Genomic DNA, 13231 nt, shown 5'->3' on the forward strand with positions numbered 1-13231 from the left:
AGACCCTCACTTAATCTACTCCATTAATCAGGAAGGTGCCCACCCTTGGACTTTCTCCTGTGCTAATTTTCCCATTATGGGAGCTTCCCATGAGCCCAGTTCTTACAGATCCTGCTCTGTGAGGCCGCTACCACCCCCTGCACAAAACATCAATTTTTATATTATTTTAAATGCGTGGATGCTGGCATTGACTTACTTGTGATAGGGTGAGAGCTGGGAGGTGTATTGATCTTTATGACCCCACTGAATAAAAGCCACCGCATGTGCTAATGCTTTAGTGGATGCCACTAGGTTAGGCTTCTGCAGAGGAGATACCTTTGAAGTAAAGACACAAGAGTGGGGGACCAGACCTGTGACTGTCACCTGCAGAGACCAGCGCATGAGTGGGCGGGGTGGGCGGTCTCCTGGAGCCCCAGGCACACTGGCCTCAGAGGCTGTTGGCTCTGTCTTGAAACTGAAGAGCCTAAACTTATAGCAGAATAGCTTTCACTATAGATCTATTACAGTGTAAATGCATAAATAACCGTTTCCCCAAGATTTGCAGAAAAACAGATCTCAGGACTGCATTAGTTTTTGCCATGTGTATGGAAACATAAATGCCGCCTTGAATCTGTATTTTCAAATCTTGAAAAATAAAATTATTTCAAAAGTACACATGGCTGGCCGGGTGCAGTGGCTCATGCATGTAATTCCAGCACAAGAGTCTGAGGTGGGAGGATCACCTGAGCCTGGGAAGTTCAAGGCTACAGTGAGCTATGATTGCACCACTGCACTTGAGCTGGCAACGGAGTGAGACACTCTCTCTAACATATATGTGTATCTGTTATATATATACATATGTGTTATATATACATGAGGCCGTCATCCCTTAGGAGGAAAATATATCCATGGTGGGCATGAAGTTTGTGAGTGTCATTGTTATTAATTAAAGCACAGATTGAGTACTAATGTGCCCGGATACCTCTGACACGTGATCTTCTCTAGATAGTAGGACAGTAGCTGCTGTATAGATACTACAGAACATTATCTGTGCTGCAGACGTGTGCTTTGGTGTCACGATGAACTGAATTTGAGTCCTGAATCTCCAGTTCTACTGCTGACTTCTGAGAATTGGTGCCATATTGGGTGGATAGAGCTTAAGCCATAAGTTTTGTCAGAACTGAGTGAGGAAATCATTGGAAAGTGGGAGCCCAATGTATGCACATTGCAAACAATATTATTACTCAGGATAATAAATTATAAGAGCATTGATTGCACTTCCAGTGTATTCATCATCAATTTACAGCTGATAAATTGTAAAATAACATGACAGAAATAGTCTTTTTTTTTTTTTTTACATCCGCAGATCTGCTGCACGAAGCTTAATTTTCATCCCAAGCTTGCGTCCTGCCCTCAGTCTTCAGTCTGACATACTATGGGAGCTAATCCAGCAGCACTCACCATCCATTTGCCTCTTTAAACGCTACAGCCTCCTCCACAGCCATGGCTATCTGTTAAGTTACTTTAAGCTCCGTTTGCATGCTTATGCCCAGTTAGGCTACTGCCACTTATCTAGAGGAATGTGACGTTTCCGCCAAGCAGCCTGACCTTCTCTCGGTGAGCTACACGCTGGGTTTCTGCTAGTAATTCTGTGAATATGGGATGGCCCTTAACCACCTGGAGTTTCGTATGCTTTCCTCAAAAATGAGACACAGCTAAATGATCCCTTGAGATTGTCCCATTCTAATATTATGCAATTCTAAGATACAGTAATTTTTGTAAACTCACTACTGAGGAACAATACCAAGTTTATTTTTTTTTAAAAAAAGGCATTGAAGAAGAGCAGACCTTTTGTGGCTCATGGTTAGTGACTTCCAGATCCACATAGTTCCAAAAGGGACTTGAGGCGGCCAAACCTGGCAATGCCCAGCAGAACCACCCAGGAACACTGACCCCACTCTCTCTGCGCTGCACCATAGTATGAGAAACGCTTTCATAAATGGGAGAATTAAGAAATCTCCAAAGGTGTCTGCTGTACTTACATTTAACTCTCTGCTTAATGTTTATAAACAAAGTGCGTCTTTCTGCTTCCAATAGTGTTTGCTTTCTCCTGACACTGCCGACGCAGCCTCATCCAAGACGTTAAAAACACCCGGACTGCCTTTCCAGAGTCACGTCCACTTTTACTTAAATTCCATAGAATATGGAGGCAAGTGTGTTTCCTAATAATTACCTGAATTTGCAGGACACGTCCTGCTGGAGAGACCTGGTGGTGGGTAACTGTCATCCTCAACTTGGTGCTCAGCCAAGACCTGCCACCATCTCAGAAAACGCATTTCAGATTAGTCTGTATTTTATTTTCTTCTTGTTTCTAGATGTTTACGCTTCCAATCAGGTAATTGTATCATGGGTGAAAGCAAGTGTTCCCCCATGAAGAGTCCTGGGTTGTGAACAAGGAGCTCAACCTCAACATCAGGGTGCGCTCACATTCACTCTGCTTCTCTCCGTTTTCACACCTGTGAAGAGGCTGCCTCTCCAAGGCTCAGTCGAGCTCAACATTTCTATGATGCCTTTCCTACATCTGTCATCATTCACAGCAGGATCTGCTTGTCGTCTTGGGCTAGACAACCTCCAGTCTGTATTTGGATGCAATGTGCTTTGAAACTATGTTTAAGGATGATCTTAGGGCAAACTTCAAATGGCGTGCTACGTAGCAGTGCAGCTCTAAAGTGGAATTGCCTTATGCTCTCAGAGATCAAAATGGACATAACCGTTAAGAAACTTATTCTTGTTTGCATAACCCTCTTAGTCCGTTTGCCTTGTGCTGGATATATATAGTCCAGCAAATAGATATGATTTCTGCCACCCATTACAGTGTTTATCAAATGCAGAAAGGTTTTGCACGGTACGTCTGTAAGTATTTCTCTTTGGAATTGAAATGATTTGTCCATTCTGAGACATCAAGACTAGGAATTCCCATTGTTCTTTGATCTTCCCCCACAGACACGACCGTAACTAGAAGCTAACACAATCCAGGTATGCATTGGAGGATATTGATCTCTGTTTGTCTTGCTTCTTAGCATCTAGAACATAATTGTCATGTCTACTGAAACATAAAATTTATTCTCTTCATAAAGTTTTACTAAATCAGCTGCAGAGGGAGATGTTATTGGCAGCTTTTTCATTACTGGCTATAGTAAAGCTAAAGTGTCTGATTATTTTTGTATTTAGGGCTTGTCTGGTGTCTTGTGTGTTCAGTGATAAACAGAAGGCCATTTAGGAATTCATGTTTCCCCTGAAACCTTTGTTATTCTTAGTAACATCATTTCAAATTTACTCTGTAATGCTTCTTAGGTATCAAGTGCTTTTAATTTTACAGAATCATGTGTCCAAGCTCTTTCACTATTATTCAAGACGTGTTATGAGAGCTTAGAAGACAACAATATTTTTTGAACAGTTCATAGATTGGTATAAGTTTAGCATTACCCTAACAAGTACTTGCCAGATGGATTTCAGACAAGAAACAGCAAACAAAACTATAAAATGAGATTTGGAAAGAGGACGATTTTAAAATTTCTCTTTTCTTTTACTGCCTTGGAACTTGAAATTTAAAATATACAATCGTATTGTGGCATAACCATCTTCTACTAGAAAGAACAGTGAATGTAGAGTCAAAAAATCTCTAGAAGAATCAACCTTCTCTGTACCGGGAGGTGACCCTAGGTCAGCTTCATGACTCCTGGAGGCTGCAGAGTGTGTGAAGATGAAGCAAAATGTCATGATGTCAGGTGGGAAGCAGGCATGCAGTAGCTGGCTGGTGAGTGTGTGTGGAGCAAGTAAATAAATCAGCACAGAAATACAAAGGTCGTAAATTTTAGGAAAATGAGTGACCTTTCTCATGAAGTTCGATTTATTAAACTACTACCTGGCCCTCTTAGCATTGCTCAGGAAAATCATTAAATAATATTAAATCATCATTATTGTCTCCATAGTGTCTCATCCTGAAATATGAAACACAGAAAAACACTTCATACCAAGCCCTGAAATCAGGTGCTCATGCACTTGTAAATTTCCATTTAGGGATGATATGTTAAGCCAGCAATTGTTTTCCTGATGGTGATACTTACTACACACTTCACACATCTCTCCTAATCTGGCTTAAGCTGCTCTATATTATGAATCTATCTCTTTAAGACAGGGGTCACCAGCCTTTTAGGCACCAGGGACTGGTTTTGTGGAAGACAATTTTTCCACAGACTGATGGGGCATGGTTTCAGGATGATTAAAGTGCATTACATTTATTGTGCACCTTATTTCTGTTACTATGTTGTAATATACAATGAAATAATTATACAACTCACCATAACGTAGAATCAGAGGGAGCCCTGAGCATGTGTTCCTGCAACCAGATGGTCCCATCTGGAGGTGATGGGAGACAGTGACAGATCATCAGGCATTAGATTCTCAGAAGGAGTGTGCAGCAGGAACAGAGATCCCACGCATGCGCAGTTCATGGTAGGGTTGGAGCTCCTGTGAGACTCTAATGCCACCACTGATCTGACAGGAAGTGGAGCTCAGGCAGTGATGCGAATGATGGGGAGTGACTGTAAATACAGCCGAAGCTCTGCTCGCTGGCCAGCTGCTCACCTCCTGCTGTGCAGCCGGGTACTGATCCATGGCCAGGGGTTGGGGACCCCTGCTTTAGGGTACACTCTTGGATTCCATACAAATAATTTCATATGGCTCCAGAATTCAAGAACAATTTTATTTGTGTATGTATTATCTTATGACATTTCAGCTTTCATTTTAATAACCATTATTACTATAATATTAATATGATTAGTACTATTGTTATAAAGAAGAGAAGAAAGTAGAAATCGTTATTTGATGCTTCCTGCATGCCAGGCAATGTGCTACACAATGTAGAAAAGAATCTGATTTAATCTTCCCTCAGCCTGTGACTAGATCCCTGTCTCACAGATTAGTAAACCGAGACCCAGAGAGGCCAAGAAAATTTCCCGAGGTAAGTAGAAAAGCCAGAAACTTAAGTCGTGTGACAGTTCACAATGACTTTAATGGCATGGTCCTGAATTTCAATTTTTAAATTTTATCATTGTTATAACCATAGGTACCTTGATTCTCTAAAGCAATTGAAATAAGGGAGCACGTGTATACACATGATGGAAAGATAAGCTTGTTTTCAATCATTAGCAGGGTGCAAAAACTATGTGTTCACATGTGTGTCTAAGGATCAGGACTAATTGTGAGTGGAATTCCCTAATCAAGAAAAGTAGCTCATGAATTGCCCCCATATGAAAATTTTATTTTGAAAAGTGAATTGCAATGGATCTCGGAAACGTATTTCTCCTGTCTAACTGAAACTGAGCCACTGTGCCAGCATCTCCCCAGTCCCTCCACCATACCAGGCTCTGGTAACCACTGTTCTACTCTCTTTCTATGAGTTCAACTATTTTTGGATTTCACATATAAGTGAGATCATAGAGTATTTGTCTTTCTGTCCCTGGATTATTTCACTTAGCACAGGGTCCTTGAAGTTCACCCACGTTGTTGCAAAATCCAGGATTTCCTTCTTTTTTATGGCTGAGAAGTATTCTGTTGTGCACATATACCACATCTTTTATCTATTCATCGGTGGATGGACACTTGGGTGGATTCTGTGCTTGACTACTGTGATTACTGCCACATCGACATGAGAATGCAGATGTCTCTTCAATGTCCAGATTTTAGATCTTTGGCTCCACACTTAGAGTGGGATTGCTAGGTCATGTGGTCATTCTGATTTTGGTTACTTGAGGAATCTCCATACAGTTTCCATAATGGCTGCACTCATTTTTGTTCCTGGCTGCAACAGGCAGTGTGCCCTTTCCTCCACATCCTCCTCCAGGGCTTATGATCTTCCGTATTTGAAAGAAGAGCTGTTCTAACAGGAGTGACGTGACATTTATTGCAATTTTAATGTGTATCCCCTGATGATTCATGATGTTGAGAGTTTTAAAATGTATTTGTTGGCTATTTATTCATCTTCTTTCAAGAATGTCTATTTGGGTCCTTTGCCTATTTTTCATGGGTTATTTGTTTTCTTGCTATTGAGTTGTTCAAATTCCTCATGTGTTTTGGATATTAACCCTTTTTCAGCTCTATGGCTTGGAAATAGCTTCTCCTCATCTGTAGGTTGTGTCTTCACTATGTTCGTTCCTTCCTTCACCTTGCAGGAGTCTTTTTGTTTGATGTAATCCCATGTACTTACTTTTGCTTTTGTTGCCTGAGTTTTGGGGGTCAAATCCAAAAATTCCTTGCTCAGACCACTGCCACGTAGTTTTGCCCTATGTTTTCCTCTTGTTGTCTTACAATTTCCAGTCTTAGGTTTGAGTCTTTCACCCATTTTGGGTTGATGTGTCTATATGATGTGACGTAAGCGTCTAATTTCTTTCTTCTGAATGTGGATATCGAGGATTCTTAACATCCTTTTTTTTAAGAGTTCTTTTCCTATTGTGTGTTCTTGGCACCTTTGTTAAAACTTATTTGGCCATGAACGGGTGGGTTTAATTCTGGGCTCTCTATTCTGTCCATTAGTCCAGGTTTCTGTTTTATTCCAGTACCATACAGTTTTCATTACTATAGCTTTGTGCTGGTTTAAAATCAGGTAGTGTGATGTTTCCAGTTTTGTTCTTTTTTGTTCAAAATTGCCAGATATTCAGGGGTTTTTTGTGGTTCTACATAAATTTTAGAACACTTTTTGAAATTTCTGTGAAAAATGACATTGTAATTCTGATAGGAATAACACAGAATCTGTATATCACTTTGGGTAGTAGGGACATTTTAACAATGTTAAGTGTTCTGAGGTCTATTACACAACATGATAACTTAATTAACTGTAGTGTATTATACATTTCTAAGTTGCTAAGATATCAAATTTTAAATGTTCTCACAACAAAAAAAGATTAGTATTTGAGGTGATGGATAATTAATCAGTTTGATTTAATCACTCCATGTTGTACATACACATCATAACTTCCCTTTGTACCCCATAAATATATACAATTATAATTTGTCAGCTTATAATAGAAATAGTCATTTATTATGTCTGGGTAAAGCCTTCTTAGTTGAATTTCTGGAAATTAAAAGGAATGACATTATTACCTGAGTAAAACACCTATTATTAAGTCAAATATCTTCTAATTCTTTGCTTTCAACAAACTGAATTGAAGGGTAGAGAGAGCAAAAGAATTGCTCATGATCAGAAAAGGGGCCATATCTCAAACCCCAAGCCAAGGCCTAACCAAAGCCAGCTCCATAGGATCCTGTAGGTAGAATAACACCAAGGCCCAATCGTTTCTTAGAAATGATTGCTCTTTCTATGTAAACATGACATTTGGTGGATTTAATATGACCATGTGTCTCTGATGGCTCTGTAATCACTACTACAAGTTACAAAGAAGAAAGAAAAATGGAAGGAAACTTTTTTCCAGCCTGCAAAGCTGAATCTTGCAGAATTTAGAGAGAAATTCTGCTGCTTCAATTTCCTAATTACCGTCATTTCCCCCCACACTTTTTATGCTTCTTCTAACTATGTATGCGACACAGCCCTTTTTCTTGTTCAGTTATGGCTACAGGTTTCTCACTGTTGTCGGCCTGCCGTGTCATTTCACATGGTACTTTGTGGGTCCTGATGAGAAATTTGGCACTTTTTAGTGCACTGAAAAATTGATTTTAACTAGTGAGTTTGCTTATCAGTATAGCTTTCAGATCAGTTAATTAAAATAAAAGACACACTTTCCACAAGTGAGAAGAATATATCAGTTAGCATGGTTTTATTTTTTTTAATAAAAGAGAAAACTTATTAGATTCTCACACAAAGTGTGAAAGTGTACTAAAATATACATCTTAGAAATTTAATTTTTAAGAGTTGATTATAAGTAAACAAGTTAAAATTTAATTTTTTATAATATACTTGTAGCACAACTTATGTTTCTATGCAGAATCTTCAGTGTGAATATTAAAGTTGGCAAAGTAATAAAATGACCTCTGGATTTGAAAAAAAAAAGAGAGAAATGGAAGGAAGTAACCCATGTGAGGACAGAGAAAATAGGAGTGGTGGCAGTTGCACCCAATACAGATCATTGAACTCACATGCCGGGGAGTGTGTGGGAGGCCCTGGAGGAGCCAGCAGGGGATGGAAGTTGCTCATATGTGGCCCCAGATGCCTCACCCTGCAGGGTGCTGGACAAGACAGGAGCCAACAGAAGTCCCTATAGGGGCTGAGGACCCTCCAGGCCCCATCGCCTTTTTATGCACCACACCCCCAGGAGGTGTATTCCCTGGAGAAATTAAGCTTGGACTTGGAAACACCAAGCAAAGAGAAGAGCAAAGGAGCAGGAAACAGGCAGGTGATGTCAACACTTGGGTAAGGACCAGTCAAGGACTCAGCTCTCTCTTCTCTTCTCCCATCTATCGGCAGGACGGAATGCTCACAGATGACCTGGTGTGGGAAGTTCTCTCCAGACACACACACACACACACACACACACACACACGCACACAGGTACACACGCACACATGTACACATGCACACCCGCACACATGTACACATGCACACACACACACACATGCACACATATACACATTTGCACACACATCTCCATGCACATGCACACATCCAGGTGTACATGTGTGCACACCCACATGCTAAAGCAAATATTGGAAAATTTCTCTTTGGACAAAACTATCCCAGAAAAAATAAATGTGGATTATAACATTTGGGTTTTCCACAAAGTAAGAAGGATCACCTACTAAATCCTGCCGTCAATTCCCTCCGTAAGCTGGCTGTCCACGTGAACAAAGCTGACAGGCACAGCAGACTCGACCACTGGACATCAGTGGGAGACTTCCCATCCGTGGGACAGAGAAAGTCGAGAACTTCAGGAGACACAAACCTTTACCTCTCCCAGCTGTGGTTTCCTGCCCAAAGTTAGGAAATGGATCTGCCTGAGAAGACAGGCCTCTGGAGGCGCAGGCATAGATGGCTTAAGAACATGTGCAGAGTGGTTTGCAGCTTCAAAATGTTACATCCAGGTAATTCAGATGTAATATTCACATTCACATATGGCATGCCACACCTAGAGAGACCGTGTCCCCATACTAGCGTTTTCCTTGTGGATATGTGTGCTTGTGTGTGCGTTTTTGAATGTGATTTAACAAAAACTAGGAAGAGAAAGTGTGAAGCTAACACAAATCCACCTCTTCTAAGACCTGAAAGAAGCTAACAAAGGTTCCACACGGGCATCAGTGGAGGCCCAGACTCAGGAAGATACAGCAAACTTGCATTTGGTGAAGGTGGAGGACAGGAAACCCCAGCAGCTTGGGCGAGGGTGGTGCCAGCTTGCACTTCAGCCTCCCTGGGTGGACTCTGGCATATGCAGCCCACACTCTGCCAAATATGTACGTATTTCAAGGATTTCAAAGGTAACGCTATCAAGGATTAGAGAGATCAAAAGAATTGCTCATGGTCAGAAAAAGGGCCATATCTCAAACCCCAGGCCAAACCCTAACCAAAAATATATATATATTTCAAGGATTTCAAAGGGCCATATCTCATATATATATATATATATATATATATATATATATATATATATGTTGCATATCGCACATCTATTATTATGTATTATATATATTACATATTTCATATATATATAAATTTACACACACACACATCCCACTATGCGCCATTGTTTCTGTTTCTTTGTTTTTATATTCCACTGGCCAACCTTACAACTTTAAGTGTAACATGTTTTTTTTATGAGACAAGGTCTTACTGTCTTGCCCAGGTAGGTCTCCAACTCCTGGCCTCAAGCAATCCTCCTGCCTCAGCCTCCTAAATCACTGGGATTACAGGTGTGGGCCACCACACCCAAACTAGAGTAACATTATATTTTGAGAAATTTTCCATGTGCATCAAAACCTTTATAAGTGCGTATATTCCTTGATCCAACAATTCCTCTAGGGAGAATTTAATCTAAGCAAATATTCTGAGAATGCACACAACTATAGCCACCAAGTTGTTCCCCTCAGCACGGTGCATAGCAATAAAACACTGGAGAAAAAATCATACATATTGGCTACTGGATGAAATGATAAACAACAATCAATTGGCGATTTAGACGTATATTTGACTTCAAAATGATACTTATGATTTATTACATGAAGGAAGCATGTTATAACAATGTTTAAAGTGTGTGCTTTGATGTGTAAGCGTGTATGATATTTCCTAGTATTCATATAGTTATAGTGTACTCAGGAAAAAAACATGAAACTATGACTATTTGAAAATAACAAAAAGCAAATTTAATAGGCAACATTCATGTACAAAATTCAGGGTTAGATATACCTGGAAATTTCTAAGCCTATCAAAAACTTCCCACTTCTTTTTAATTCAAGAATTCAGGGTTGCTTCCCCAAGTTCCCAAATTCTTGGAATGTCTTTCTAGTGCTGTAAGACAGCAATTGAAGGATTCGAGGAGATTCAGCCACCAGACTGTCCACATCATCCCGGCCACTGGCTGTCAATAACGTCTGCCCCCAGCAGGGCCTGCTCTGGAGGCTGTGCATCCGGGGAGGCTGATTGCTGGCCCCAGGAGTCCCACAGACCTGCGCTCCGACCCTCACACTGCTCTGCACCCATGAACAGAAGACCGGGATAGGTTGTTTTCTCAGAGCTGCTGTTTGCAAATTCTGGAGATCATTTGTGTGGATTAACTGAGACAACAGATATTTTCTATCTGCATATAGAAAAGTTAGATGTTCTTCAAGGGGGGATTATTCTGCATGAGTTATCTTTTGAGGGCAAATGGCAGGTCGTAGCTGGTTTGGCCCATGGCAACTGTTGTCGTTGAGAACCCACTCAGCTTCCTTCTAAGTCTCACCCTGTATGCCTCTGCGTGAGGCGCACGCCCTGTGGAATGGCTCCTTCACTGATTTTGGTTGAGGAGCGAAGCATGGTACCAGGCATGCCTACAATGTGAAAACCTATGTCAAATGCAAACCTGCCTTTCAGAAATGGAAAGCTCTTTAACTGAAATCATTTTATTTTGGGGTAAAGGGCAACCATCCTGGTGCTCCCACATTTCCAAAGCTCATTGCTTTGTCCCCAGTTCAGTTGCATCATTGAGGTTTGTTTGGAAAATTGTAATTCTTAAGTAAGCATGTGGCTTTCTCTATGAGGATTTATGAAAGACATGTTTTGCTCAGTTTTTCTTCATGTATTATTCCTTAAAAAGACAAACCACTTTAATGACCACTGCATGATTTGCAATGGTGAGATTTGTCATGGAGTCGCCACTGTGTGCCCAAGAAGGCGGCCTGTGTCCTGGCCGCACCCCTCTGGAAGGTGACCCACCCTGGGCCTGTATGACATTTCCTACTGGGTGAATGCCATTACCTTGTGCTGTCACAGGGTGTGATGTATTGATAGCTGTCTGAATTCCAAAATTCTGAGAAATGAAATATTTAAGGGTTATAATATTGCTTGACCACCCTATGAATTTTAATATTTTCTTGTAAGGAAAGGCAGGGAGAAACAGGTAATATATTATCATATTAAATAATGTTAGCTCTCCACATGTAATACACAATCTTGAAATAATACTCAAGATTGGCTGTAGAGTCACATAATTGTGAAGATTTGTTAAATATTTTTATGTGAAGTTTACATATTTCATGGAAAATATCTTAAGCTAGTCAATGATATTATATATATCATTTATATGTGTAAATTATTTTTATATGATTTTTCATATATTTAATACAAATAATCATTTTTCATATATCACTGCATATAAATGTAAGTATCAGATGGATTTTCTCATAATAAAAGCAAGCTAATATATAATCATGCTTTAAGTGAATCTAGCAAACTTTAAGCTCAGTTCTTTTGTTATTATGACAGACAACCTAGGACTGATCTCTTAAATCTTTATTTCAGATTTAAGAGACAGTTTGTCTTCAGTAGGTCTCCACTCTGACCCTGGGCTTCCTCATCTGAAAATCAGGAATGGAAAATCCTAGCTCGTCTGTTTCGTGGGCGCGTCTGATGTGCCCGGTGCGACAGGCAGCCCTGAAGGGGAGCTTTCTTCCCACTGGAAACCACCAGTTCTCCTGACAGATGTGGCCACACTCTTCCCGGTTCCACGTGCCATGTGCCCTGGTTAAACCTGCACTGAAATTCCGCGTCCCCATCACGCTTCTCCCAGGGATTATTCGGAGGGCTGGAGAGCCGGGGGAGCCAGCCGACACTTTTCTTTGGTTCCTCATTAGTTCTTCAACTCAAACCTCCCACCAAAGTTCTCCCTGCCGTCCACCGGACTTGTAATCATGGACAGGACTCTTTTCGTGTTGTCAGAATTTCATAGCTTTTATGTGTCCTGCCTAAGTCTAGTTAATGACCTTAACAAATTTGATACCCTGTTATTTTTGAGGAAAATAAGCAAAAAAAGAAAAAGAAAAAGAAAAAGAACAAAATGCTTTCACAAATGCCTGACCTCCCTCCACCCCAGGGGACTGCATACCCCTCCTTCCTCATGGACACCCAGGCTAGGGCCTTCTTCATGGAGACCCACGGGCTCGGGGGCTCGCTGACCACCACCTCAGCCCCTCATCACCAGGTGTCTCGTCTCTAGGAGCATCCCCACAGCTGCGCACCTGGCTAATCCCTTCCATCTCAGGATACACGGGATGACCCTGCCTTGCCTCCAAACTCCCTCCCCCAGCCTGTTCCTCTGCCTCCACACTCACAGCAAATGTCCTTCAGGAGTTCTCCACAAGGCCTCCCATGTCCTCACCTTACACTCTCCAGAACCCTCTCCAATCAGGCCCACAGGAACCACCAAAGTCCACAAAGCTCAGCCCCCAATTCTCAATCCCAGGGGCCCTCTGTGCTCTTCTGGCTCTTCTCCTTGGGAGCAGCACTCAGCTGGCCAGGGTCCTGCTCTGCCAGCTTTCCCAGCCTGGGACCCAGGAGACTACCCCCGTCCACACCCGGCCCACTCACATCCATGCCTGGACCACCAGGGTCCACACCCGGCCCACTCACATCCGCGCCTGGACCACCCGGGTCCACACCCGGCCCACTCACATCCACTCCTGGACCACCCGGGTCCACACCCGGCCCACTCACATCCACACCTGGACCACCCGGGTCCACACCCGGCCCACTCACATCCACGCCTGGACCACC

The sequence above is a fragment of the Cebus imitator genome, unplaced genomic scaffold (genome assembly GCF_001604975.1).
Source record: "Cebus imitator isolate Cc_AM_T3 unplaced genomic scaffold, Cebus_imitator-1.0 Scaffold324, whole genome shotgun sequence".
NCBI lineage: Eukaryota > Metazoa > Chordata > Mammalia > Primates > Cebidae > Cebus > Cebus imitator.